At 35.6% G+C, this 13,018-nt stretch overlaps 1 pseudogene; it reads right to left on the reverse strand.

The window, feature by feature from the left end:
* Window positions 1-8,495: 8,495 nt before the first annotated feature.
* LOC147404736 (trifunctional UDP-glucose 4,6-dehydratase/UDP-4-keto-6-deoxy-D-glucose 3,5-epimerase/UDP-4-keto-L-rhamnose-reductase RHM3 pseudogene) lies at window positions 8,496-8,993 on the reverse strand (annotated as a pseudogene).
* Between the last annotated feature and the right edge of the window lie 4,025 nt (window positions 8,994-13,018).

Genomic DNA, 13,018 nt, shown 5'->3' on the forward strand with positions numbered 1-13,018 from the left:
GTAAAATCAAAGTTAACCCTTGGCGGCAACTGAGCAAAATCCAAGATAACTCTTGGCGGCCACTGAGCAAAATCCAAGTTAACCATTGGCGGCACTGAGCAAAATCCAAGTTAACCCTTGGTGGCAACTGAGCAAAACTGGCTGAGGAATGAATGAATTTTGGAAAATAATGAATGAATCTAGAGAAGAATGATTAAAATGAAACTGAATGAGATTGAAAATGAATCTGGAGAAGAACGATTGAATCGGGGAACAAATGAATAAATCTGGAAGATAATGAATCTGAAAAAGAATGATCGAATCTAGGAATGAATGGAGCTGAGAATGAAAGAATGCCCTATCACTTGTTCTAAGTAAGTGACTTATTCTCTGGGCAAAAATCATAATGAGATCAGGAAAGCTTTTGTTTGAACCTCAAGGTTTTTTTTTTCAACAGTTTTATGAATTTAAAACCTGAGTTTTTATTTCTTTTGAACCTCAAGGGTTTTTCGAAAAATTGTTATCAAGAGGGTAACCTCAAGTTTGTGGTTCCTTTTATTTTTTAGGATTAACATTGCTCAATCTTAAAAATAAAATGCCCCTAATTTGATAGGAAACATGGCATTGGAGATAATTGAACTCATCATGCAAAAATTAAAAAAAATACCCTTAGTATAATGGGAAAACTACATATCAAATAAGAAAGAAGGTGCACATTGTATGAAGGTTTGAAATATTTGATCATCCTAAGCGCAATAAAGATCCAACTTTTAATTTTTATTAATTTTATTGAAGATTTTGAGTCAGGCTCAAGAGAACAAAATATTTCCTTTTGAGACTCATCAGAGAATTCACCCTTCTCTCCATTGGTTCACTTAGGGAAGCAAAAATTTTTAGATCAATCGTAGACAAGATACTTGTGGCTTCTGAGTCCGTGTATGGTTTAAGCTAAGTATTGAACTTGATTATTCGGACTTCTGATGTTTTAGTTCGGACCGCTCTTAACTTTTAAATCCCTAGAAATTTTTCTTGTTTTTTTTTGTTGTTCTAACTTTTGCCTAAATTGCCCTTTCAGATTTTTAAACTAGCGAGCATGCTTTAACTTTTGCCTAGATCGCCTTTTCAGGTTTTCAATTTAGCGAGCTTTTCCTTTTTTTTTCTTTGCTCTGATTGTTGCCAAAGTCGTCTTTTCGGATTTTCAACTTTGCGAGTTTGCCTTAATTTTTGCCTAAGTTGCTCTTTTCGGGTTTTCAACCTAGCAAGCTTTTTTCCTCTTTTTTTTTTTTTGAACTTATGGAATTGCTGTCTGATCATACTTTACTACCTTCCTTGACTTTTTCACACGGTACTTAGGAGGAATTTCATAGGTAGGCTTAGGACTGGGCATAAAAAGAAAGGAATTTTGAGGCTCAAAAACCCGAGTGACCCTTGTGTGGCATTTTTTCTTTTTCTTTGAACTTTCTTCCCTATTTGACAATATTTTATTTTTATTTTTATTTATATATATATATATATTTATTTTTTTGTAGGGAAATATATATTTGATGTGGTCGAGCCTGAAGTAACTTCTCAGGTTGCCTACGTACCTAGATTTTTGGGATCAGACCAAAACGTAGTTCAGATTCTTTCCTCCCCTAAGTTAGGTGATCGGGCTGAGAAATAAAAAGGCATGATTTTTTTTTGAAAAGGCTACAAAGGGGTTGAGAAATGATATATTGAACTAGGTAATAGGAGAATTGATTCGGTCAAAGATGACCTCCTTAAATGTAGTACCGTTTAATTTGGTCAAGGTTGGTTGGTTCTGGTAATTCAATTCCATCATGATTGTAGCTACGTAGGTTTCGTCATTACGACGGTCACATCTACGATGGTTTAGAGTCGCCACCATTCAAGTTGGAAGTGGGTGTGAATGGTCACCCGATGTATATTTTTTGTGAAAAGTGATATTTTGGGCGTTAGTGACTCACAATGGATAAAGATTGATCAAACCTAGAGGTTTGGGTAAGTGGCTCGGTTGGAGAAAATGGAAGGGGTTAGGCACCATTTTCTCCCCGTCAAGTGGCGGTAACCTCAACGTAACCCGGTCGTTTTAATTTTAACAAAATGTGGGAAAATAAAGTGCCACTTGGAGGTGTTCGTACCTTCGATAGGGATTCATTTTTGGCTTGATCATAGGGTCATTTCATTAATGGAAATGACCCTTTTAGACCATTAGCCTTGGGGTCCATTCATACTCAACTTGTTAAAAATGAAAAGAAAGGGGGTGGTAGGAGAGGGAAGAGAAGAAGATTAGAGAGAGAGCAGAGGGGGGTCTTGAACCCACCTTGAATCTTCAAGGTTCTTCTTTTTTTTCTTCCCTTCCTTCTTCTTCTAGGCTTCTTAAATCCTTAGTGTAGTATGAAAGTGAAATTTCTTTTTAGAAGATGGTATGATAGAGATGAGTGGAGAAAATATTTTTTCTTGTAAGACTTGGTAACCCCTTTTGGGGTGAGAGGGGAGGTATTTATAGATGTTTGGAGGGGGTTTGGGGATCTAATGGGGTGAAGAGTTGAGAGAATAGAGAATGGCATGATTTTTAGAAAATGAGAGTATGAAATTTGGAGTGAATTTAGGGGTAGTTTTGTAAAGAATGGAAATGGATTGTATTTCAATCCAAATGGTTTGGATCCTACCCAAATCCATTTGGGTAGAGTGTTGGGTGGGATGAGGTGAGTGATGGTTGATGGGAGGAGTGGGGGTGTAAGAGAGTTGTTTAGGGAAGGAGTGTTAGGTTGGTTGATGAGGTGAGGTGTGTAGATTTAGGAAAATGGGTTGTGTAAGAGGTGGGTATATTGATTTTTAGGAGGAGAAGGGAGATGGTGCCATGTGGCAATCATGATGAGAGGGTGAGGAATGAAATTGGTTGATTGGTTGATGGGGGTTGTTTGATTAGAGAAAGAGAAATGGGTTAGTTGATTGATGATGAATGAAGTATGGGTTGAGTGGATTTTATTGGAGTGTTTTAAAGAAGATGATGAGTAGAGATATGGGTGGTGATGTGGGTGGTTGATGATGTTAGATAATGGTGATGGATTAGGGTATGGGTGGAGGTGTGGGTGGTTGATGATGTTAGAGGATGGGGATAGGTTAGGTTAGGGTAGGGTATGGGTTGAGGTATTTTTTTGAGAGAGGTGAGATGGGTTAGATGAGTTGTTTAGAGAATGGTGATGGGAGTGGGTGATTGGATGAGGGAGGTGAAGGGTGGTGATGACAAGTGTCATCTTTTGATATTGACGGGTTGATTGGTTGATGTGGGTAATGGGTTAAGGTTATGGGTTAGATAATGAGTTGGGTATGGGTAATAGTTAGTGGGCTTTTAAGTGTTGGGCTTGGGTTTAGGAGGGTTGTGGGTTATATTGACTTGGATAGGGTTTATTTTGGATTGAGATTTTGAGGATAGGTTAGTTTTAGGTTTAGGTGGTGTGGAGTTGATTTTAGGTCAATGATAGGGTTGGGAAATGGGTTTAGGAAAGAGTTGAGGCCTTGTGGGCCTTAGGTGGGTTTAGGATTTTTACGGATTTCGAGGCGGAGTGGTGGATGATAGATGAGGGGTAGGTATCCCAAGTCTCACATTTTTAATTTTTTAATCTTTTTTGTGTTTTTGTAATTATTGATTTGATCAAAAATGTCACGTGTTGACTAATCAGGCTTTTTAGGCCCGTTGAAGGATTTTATCGATTCTTGATGTAAGCGAGGAGCGGTGATGTTGCACACATGCGGGACGGGTCACAATCCTTCTTGTGGGTCCCTTAGACCGTTGGGTGGTCTTAAGGACCTCGGTTCGATCCAAAATGCCATTTTTTAAATGTTTTGGGCCTCAGAGGCCCGTTGGCCTATTTTGTCGAAAATCGGTGTTTTGAGTGGATCGGGGTAGAAGGGAGATAGCCGAATCCTTTTGGTGGACCTACTAACCCATTAAGAGGTGTTAGAGGCTTGGATTTTGGCAAAAATGTCATGTTTCGATGATTTGGGCCATTAAGGCCCGTTGGCCAATTCTTTATTAGAGTATTGCTATTTTTGGGCCCTTTCGAGTGAGGGCCCGTTCAAATCGAGGTGTCTACAATGATCTTGAAGTTTGACAGTTTTTCCCAGTAATATTTCCTTGATGATGAACGGACCGTCCCAATTTGGTTTGAACTTCCCTCTAGGGTTAAAGATAGGTGCCTGATTTTCTTTAAGTACAAAATCCCCGACTTGTAAGTAACGGGCCTTAATCTTTTTGTCAAATGCATGGGTGACTTTTCTTTGACAAGCTTGCACGTGGTATAGAGCTTTAAGTCATTTTTCTCCGATCAAGTTTAATTCTTTATACCACTGACTAACCCAATCTGTTTCTAACAATTGACTTTCTTTCAAGACCTTGAGAAACGGGATTTCCATTTCAGCTGGTAAGATTGCTTCCATATCATACACTAGAAAATAGGGGGTGACTCCAATGGAAGATTGTATTGAAGTACGATATGCCCCTAGTGTGAATGGTAACTTCTCTGACCAATCCCGGTGTGATTGACACATTTTCTGATGATTATTTTAAGACTCTTATTAGCTGTTTGCTTCAACCATTCCATTAATCTGAGGATGGTAGGGAGATAATGTGATGTCGAATCTCGAACTTTGAACACAGAGTGATAACCTCGACTTTGAAGTATGACCCATTATCAGATATCAATTCCACTTCAATCACTCCATAGGTCTGATGAAGGTAGGGGAATGATTTGTGATGTCGGATCTTAAACTTTAAACATAGGGTGATGACCTCGACTTTGAAGTATGACCCATTATTAGAGATTAATTCCAAAAGTACCTTGTATTGATTTATGACATTTGCTTTGATGAACTTTGCAACTTGAAATGCAGTGAAGACAATATCGATACGTTTTGTAACATCTTCTTTGATCTCGTTGGTGTTTTCATTTCATTGAGCGAGTATCTATTCCATGCGGACAACACTCAAGCTTGCACTAATATATCCTCATCAGACCACATGAGCAAGTCTTTTGAAATTTCTGAGTAAATTCATTATCCCTTCGTGTTCCTCTAGGGATATGATGGTTTTTACTTGAATCTCTTTAGGAATTATTTTTCAAAGTCAATGACCTTTGCTTTCTAATTAAAAGGTGTTGAGCCCAACCCTTATCTTCTTGTTCAGGAAAGAAATCTATCCTTGAAGTAGTTAATTCGTTAATGCGCTCGAGGTATTCAAAAATTTCCTTTATTCAAATGGGGAGACGGACGTCGTTCTAGACTTGGCAAACGAACTCGACTTATAGAAATAAAAGGGATAGACTCAACCTAAAGAAGACATGACTTTGTTGAAAAAAGAACTCGAGCTAACCCAAATGACTCATGAAAACTCAAGACAAGTACCCACACGAGCTTGATTAGGATTGAGGACTGAGATATTGCTTACAACCGATAGGATTGAAGCACTATGATCTTTAGGGAACAACTGGACGATGTTGAGAAATTCTAAGGTCATTTCTGACTGTTGACTTGATATTGACGTTTGTTCTAACTGACCGGACTTACAATCCTAGCTAGACTATGAACGATTGAGCTTAAGTACAATGATAACCCTAGATACCCCATTGAAGGTGAATTTTAATCAATTTCAGTGTTACCCCTTTGATAACATTTTAAATGAACCTTGAGATTTTATTGAATTATGTGTATCAATCCATTAAACGATTCATTCATACAATTATTATTTCAAAAGGAAAATAATTTTATTGCAATCTGAAAAATTATTGACAAATAACGTTTTCAAAAAACTTTCACAAATCTGATTATTTTTTGCTGTCATTTTCTTTTTAGGAAAATATATTTTAGTAATTTTTCAAGGTCCATGCAAAAATAAATTTTTTAAAAAATCCTTTTTTCTTTAGAAAAACAAGATTTTAGAAAATTTCCAAGGTCCATGCAAAGATAGATCTTTCGTAAATCATTTTTCCTTGAAAAAATAGATCTTTTGTAAGTTATTTTTCCTTCATTTTTTTTTTTGGAAAACACTTTTCTTGGAAAATACTTTCCTTTTGTAAATCATTTTTGTTTTTTCAAAATGGGTTGAAACCCGAATTTAAAAAAGAATTTAATTTCCATTTTAATTTAAATGGCTCGGCCCATCATGATTGTTGAATCGAGATGGACTGGGTCATTATGAATTATTGTGAAAAATGAATTCTTTATTAGGTCGGTGCACCCATTTTAATCGAGTAAAACAAAAAGCTTTAATCCTTGAGGACAACCATGCATTCTGATCTCATCATTCACATATATTTATGACTCACAAGGTCCCATTCAATAAACAACCCGGGAACACCCACGATAAGTTCGAGTCGTGACCTACAAGAGAGGTTTCTAGACTTTAAGCTTACTATGTGCAATGCATTTTTATTTAGCTACCATTGCCCAAGTACACCTATATACCTCTCGAGTGTACTTAATCAGACAGTACGTGGTGACTTGGTTTGATATACCGTATAGGTGATAATCTAAGACTCCAACCCACTTCTCTGAAGTCAAAAACAACTAGTTTAATTCCCAGATCAGAGGTGACGCGCGATGCTTGAGCAAAGGCACTCTTAAATCACCTCTTTTCTATAATAGACGTAGTCTATCCTCCTAGTACCGTAGTACATTGGAGCAGGATCTCGTTTAGGCACTGATTTTGACCAAGAAGTGCAATTGATGTACTTATATTATCTTTGATATACCTATGGGTACGAGTCAAAAGTTGTAGCTTTCATAAATGGTTTGACATCCCACGAGGGGACTGACCACGTACTAGTACTACATTGGCAAATGAGACATGTGACTGTACGGCTTACAATAGGTCAAAGGCTCAGGTCGCTTCAACCTGGGTGCATCGATATACTTTTCAGAGTCACCAGATCAGATGGTACTGATGCCCCAGTTTGATATACCCTAAGGTACGTGATTCGAGTTGTGGTTTTCATGAATGACGTTGCATCTTTGAAGAGACCGAACCACGCACTAGTGCCACGTTGACTATAAGGGATATGCAACGTGCAATGCAATAAAATAAACATGCTAGTGGTGTGTGCAAAACAGGGTGGGGTGTGCCCGGGGCCTTTTTCAAACAAATGGGCCCATGGGCTACTATCACAATATGGACTTCAAATATTGAACCAAATATAAACAACATCCATTCAATTCGAGATCAAAGCATGCACATCATCAAATCATGGTATATTAGATGGGTAATCATAGAATATTCAATTAGATCTAACATTCAAATCAACATAGAATTAATCAAAACAAAATTTTTATTTTTTATTTTTATGGTCCAACCATTGATCACTTTTGGATGATCCAAAATAAATCAAGATTTCCCACGAATATTGAATTGAGGATAGAATGATGGTTGTAAGGAGTATGAATTTTTTTTTTTTTAAGAGAAAAAAAAAAAAAAAAACTAAAACACATCCCAATTAAAGAGAAATATCCCATGGCCACACCAACTTGAATAAATAATTAACAAACACTGATGGTGTGTTATAAATAAAAATTGGTGTGACAATAGAAAAATAAATTTCATCCTCTCTTCTCTTTCATTATTGGTAACTTGTTGCAGTCATATCCCGTACAACGGGCTAATCCACAAGTCAACAATTTAATCTCTCTTCACTTTGAGCTCGTTCGGAGAAGCAATTATGATTGTGTGTTCAATTACGTGGAGAATATCATAGTTTGCACTTTGAAATTACTTCCTCGAGTGATAAATTGCACCAGATTTCGTAAACATGTTGACAATTAGAGAAGTTGATCCAAATTTGCTCCCAAAACCAAGTCAACTAATCTCTCCTTACTAAAACACAAAAAAAAATCAACTTTTGTATGGAGTTCTTCTCAATCAGAATCAAAAAATGTGTCAAATGATCAATTCTACGATGAAATTTTGGCCACAAAGATTCTATATATTTTTTTAACTACGATTAAAATCAAAATTTTCAAGATTGAAAACCAAATCCCAAGATAAAGACAGCAACCACAATGTCGAAACTCATGATGGAGTTAAATTCTACCCGATTGGAAGGAAACCTACCGTTTTCACCTTTCATAACAAGGTTCTAGTTAACAACCCTTGGCCCCATAGCACTAAGAAGCTCGAGGAAGAAAATCCCATTCGATAATTTTTCATCCTTGCAGCATTCCAATTGAGAAGTTCTGTCAGTGCTATTCAATTTATTGTTTGCCCAACTTAGGATATCGGCATCCATCATCTCCTTTCCTTGGGAATGGAATCTCAAGTTTTTCAAGAGTTGAAGCATATTTAACCTCATCAGCTGTCATAAAAAGGCTGAAAACAGAACTAAAATAAAATGTACAGGTATCTTGATTTCCAAACAAAACCAAATGAACCTGCAGCCAAAACCTTAGAGTTCGAAACCTAGGATCGGAAAACAGTTGTAATAACAGGCAACCCATATGACCTCCCATATGCCATAACAAGCATTTTAGCCCCAGCTTGTTGCAAAGTATGGGTTTGCTGGGAGGAGCTGAGAAGCCTCATGGTTTCCCACAACAGCATCCTCATCTGTCTCCCCATAGACTTTATTTGTGCTCATATGAATGAACTTCCTAATCTGGCCGGTGAACTTGCATGCTTCGAGGAGTACATGAGTGCCATAGATGTTGTTCTTGGTAAACTCAAAGCTGTTTCCAAAGGAGTTGTCAACGTGTGTCTGGGCTTTAAAGTGCATTATTGTGTCAATGGACTCAGTAATGAGGAGATAATTAACGAGGTCAGCACTGCCGATATCTCCCTTGACAAACTTGAAGTTTGGGGACGATCTAGAGGGAATAAGGTTCTTCAAATTTGAACAGTAATCGAGTTTGTCAAGGACGACAATCTTGTAGTCAGGATAGTTTCCAACAAGCCGCTTGGCGACATGGGATGCAATGAAACCAGCAGCACCAGTAATTAGGATGTTCTTAGGTGTATATGTGGCCATATCCAAGCAGCCTTCACTTCAAGAATTAGAAGTAGGATCAGAAAGATCAAAAAATCTAGATAGATCGATCAGTTGTCCGTGAGAGCTGAGATAAAAGGATTTTGTGTGCTTCAAACAAGTAAGAGATTTGAGAGAGAAAATACAACTTGACTTCTGTAATTTTCGAGAAATCGAGAGACAGAGAGAGAGAGAGAGAGAGAGAGAGAGGTGGTAAAGAAGACGTCCTGCTGTCCTCTTCTTTCTCATGTTGAGAAGAAGATAGAAAAGGTCAAAAACAAAATTCCTTTTCACACACCAGCCATTAAGTTAAAACACATAGGTTTTAATAATTAAAAATAATTTCTTACGAACGACACACTTTTTAAAACCCTCATGCATTGCTGTTGTCAACACCACCCCAAAAAAACTCGTTTTTTTTCTATTGCTTGTTGCCAATTGGCACATGCCTAAATAATATTACTAATGGGCAAATTGACACACACTTAATAAAAACAGATTTTTTTGTTATGTACTGTCAACCGATAGATGTACAGATCTTAAAAAATAAAACATTCCAAAGGGTAGATCTACACACGTACCTAAGACAAATCAAAAACCTTTTTTTTTTTTTTTAAAGGTAATAAAATAAACCTCATGATCCAGCAACCATTGTTTTATCCTGAATGAAACTACTCTCTTGACATTCTGCATTATTTAGGGTCATTCCGAATGATTCTTGATTGAACCATTAAAAAAATGGTCAAAATATTCAAAATCCAACAAGTAATCAATAATTGCATAAAAAGGAATGATAAGAACAAAAACTAAAAAACTAAAATATAAAAACCTAGGTCATCTTGGCAATGCTCCCATACTTGGGGTTTTTCAAGTCTCATCCTCAATACTCCCCAGTTGAGTTGTCATTGAAAGCGCCCTCGATTTGCGAGGTGTGCGGATCCGCTTTTGACCTGGGAGTCGCCACCTAATTATTACGGTCTAGGAATGGAATACTGACTCTAAAAAGGTAAATACTACTAATCTACGAAAGAAAAATATGGGTCCGGGGATCACGTTATGGGGTTGGAAGGTGTTAGGCACCAACCTCGCCTTGTAAACGCCAGTCTCTACTAATTCCCAAATAGAACTACATTGCTAAAAAAACCTAATCAATAAATTTTTTAAAAATATTTACCTTTACGAAGACAACGGTCTTGTTCCCTAAAATCTGGTAGAATAGTTATTCGTACAACACTCATCGCTTTGTTCTGTTACCGAATTCGTTTCAGATCTCCAAAATAAAGTATTTCCTTCTGAATCTTTCTAATTTTTTATAGATTTCTAGGGTGTTTTGAAAGGGTTTCTAGGTGTTTTTTGAGTTAAAGTTAGGATATGGATGTTAGGTAAGGAATTGGGGCTTCAAAATCAAGGTTTATGGGAGTCTAGGGGTGTTTTTTGACCTACTTTTTCTAGGTTTATTTTTTCATACGAAAATGGGTTGTAGGGACCCCTACTTTATAGATTTTTTAGGTGCCTTGTAGATGAGTTAATTTTTAATTAGAATTGTTGAGTTAGTGTTTAATTATAATTATTTTAAGTAGAGTTATAATTTAATTAGAATTATTTTAAGTAGAGTTATATTTTAATTAGGATTGTTTTAAATAGAGTTATTATTTAATTATAATTCTATTAGGGTTTTGACTTTTAGTCTCACTTGATTGACTTTAAGATTTTGACTTTATTCTTACTTGATTGACTTTAAGATTTTGACTTTAGTCTTACTTGATTGAATAGATTCTTTAGATTAGGGTTTGACTTTGGACTTATGTGATTGACTAAGAATATATTTTTGTTTTTTTTTTAAGAACCCCCATTTATTATATCTTTAATTCTTTGGGCCCCTAGATAGAGGGGTCCTTTAATAAATATATGGGCAACCATCAACAATTTTTCCTGAGAGCCTGATTGATCGAATTTTTCGATTCAGATTTTTAAATTGATTTTATTAATATTTTACTTTACATTATTTAATGTTTTATTTATTAATTTCAGAATTTTAAAAAAAAATTTAATTGGAAAATTATCGTTTTACCCTTGAAGAGAACTTTTGCGTTTCAAGTCGGTTTTTGATGTTTCAGGATGTTTTAGAATCGATTTTTCGTAAGGAATTCAATGATAATATTGATTTGTGTCATTTATGAATTTTTTTGTGCGAAATGGTCGTGAACTTTATGAGGGGCATTTTCATAATTTTGTCGAATTCTATGAAAATTGGCGAAATGATTTATTTGGTTTCAATTTGTTGTTTTATGTGTTTAAAAGGATTTTCCTAATCATAATGTAGGTTCTAGGGATGTTTTATGGTTAGGGGTATTTTGATAATTTGGTCATTTTTTAGTTATTTTTATCATAAAATTTGTTTTTGTCTGCAAGATGATGATTTCTATATTTTTGAGGTTATATTTTCCTAGCGTAACGTGGTTTCTACAGTTTTGTTAGTTTGAGATACCTCATCTAAATTTCTGAAACATATCTGACAATAAAATAAAGCATTGGAATAAACATCAATCATTGGGAATCGTTGCAATCAGGTTGACGAATTGATTAATTAGGCGAATGCAAAAATGTGGTGTCTACAACCATGTCTATTAATATTTTATGTTTTAACTTGCTTGCATTTTGATTTCTCGTCTACATTTTTTGAGAGTACAAACTTAGCATTCGGTTTGTTAGACGTGTATTTTGTAGTGCTTCATCTACACGTGTGGTCGTTGTATTCTAGGAGACAATTGTTCATTAATCCATAAGCACCAAATTGGGGATTTATACTTGTTCGCTTCTCAGGTATCTATCGAATAACACATACTTGGTAATTCTCAAACTACTTTTGCATAGCACCACAAAACATCGTCAAAATGACGATGCTAGGACAAGTATGCCCCTCGTGAATTATGAAAATTACAATCATTATCATCTTCAAAACTTCCTCTTATTCTTTACTTTGTAACCCCCTAAAACAAGAGCTCCTTTGTCTACAACCAACGAACTTGGGTTGTTCATGCTTCTAGTTTGACAATCAGTCAAAGGTATAAATCTTTGATTTTTCTTCTTCTTTTTGTTCAAATCTCTAATATTCTCTTCGTTTATTCCTTTGTAATCTAACACATAGACCATGCTCGTCAAGGTGTTCTTGATCGAATCTCTCTTCTTCTCCTCGACCATCTCTCAAGACTTTTTTCTATTTATTTCCCTCTCAAGTCTATATTTATTATCTCCATTTAAATCGAATCCAATAACCCTAACACTTTGTTAGGGTTAAGAGAAGAGAAACTCAGTTTCTCTCCACCATGTTTCAATTGACAAGAGAGAAATTTGGACAACTTTGAAATTTTAGAGTGTCTTGAAAAGATCTAGGGGCAGAGTTGGAATTATAAAATATTTTAAAAGGGTCTCTCTCCAAATCTCTCAACTTTTAGAGAGAGAAAATTCACCGTGGATCTCCATTTCTCTCCAATTCTTTTCTCCGCTCTCCCCACTTAACAATCCAAACAAGAGAAATGGAGAGAAACTCATTTATTTACTCTTCAACCCATTCCTCTCAATCCAAACACAAGTTAAAAATTAACATCAAATCAAGTATGGTCTTCACCTCTTTAGGATTTACATTTAATGTGTTGGTACCCATCTGATCTTTTGGTCTCTTATTTTTTACAGTTGCTTTGATCTTAGTTGTAGCTTGTTAGCTGCAGATTATCTCTATCTAATCTTCACTTCTCTTTTAAAACAATCAATTTGGATCAATGCACCACTGGCTGTTGTGGCATTCCTTTATCAATTATTTTACCTATATATGAAATACCAGATTTTACAATTAAATTTAAAATATGTGCGGTACAACAAACATAAAATATATCTTTTAATATTTCTTCATTTAATAAATAATCTTTAAGAAAAGGTACAAGTAAATCATTAATTTTTTACATTATCCAAAACAATTGTAAAAATTTTATTAGAAATTTCATAATCTTTTATAATATTATTTATAATTT

This window comes from Akebia trifoliata, chromosome 4 (assembly GCF_017979445.1).
Source record: "Akebia trifoliata isolate Shusen 1 chromosome 4, ASM1797944v1, whole genome shotgun sequence".
In the NCBI taxonomy this organism is placed as follows: Eukaryota; Viridiplantae; Streptophyta; class Magnoliopsida; order Ranunculales; family Lardizabalaceae; genus Akebia; species Akebia trifoliata.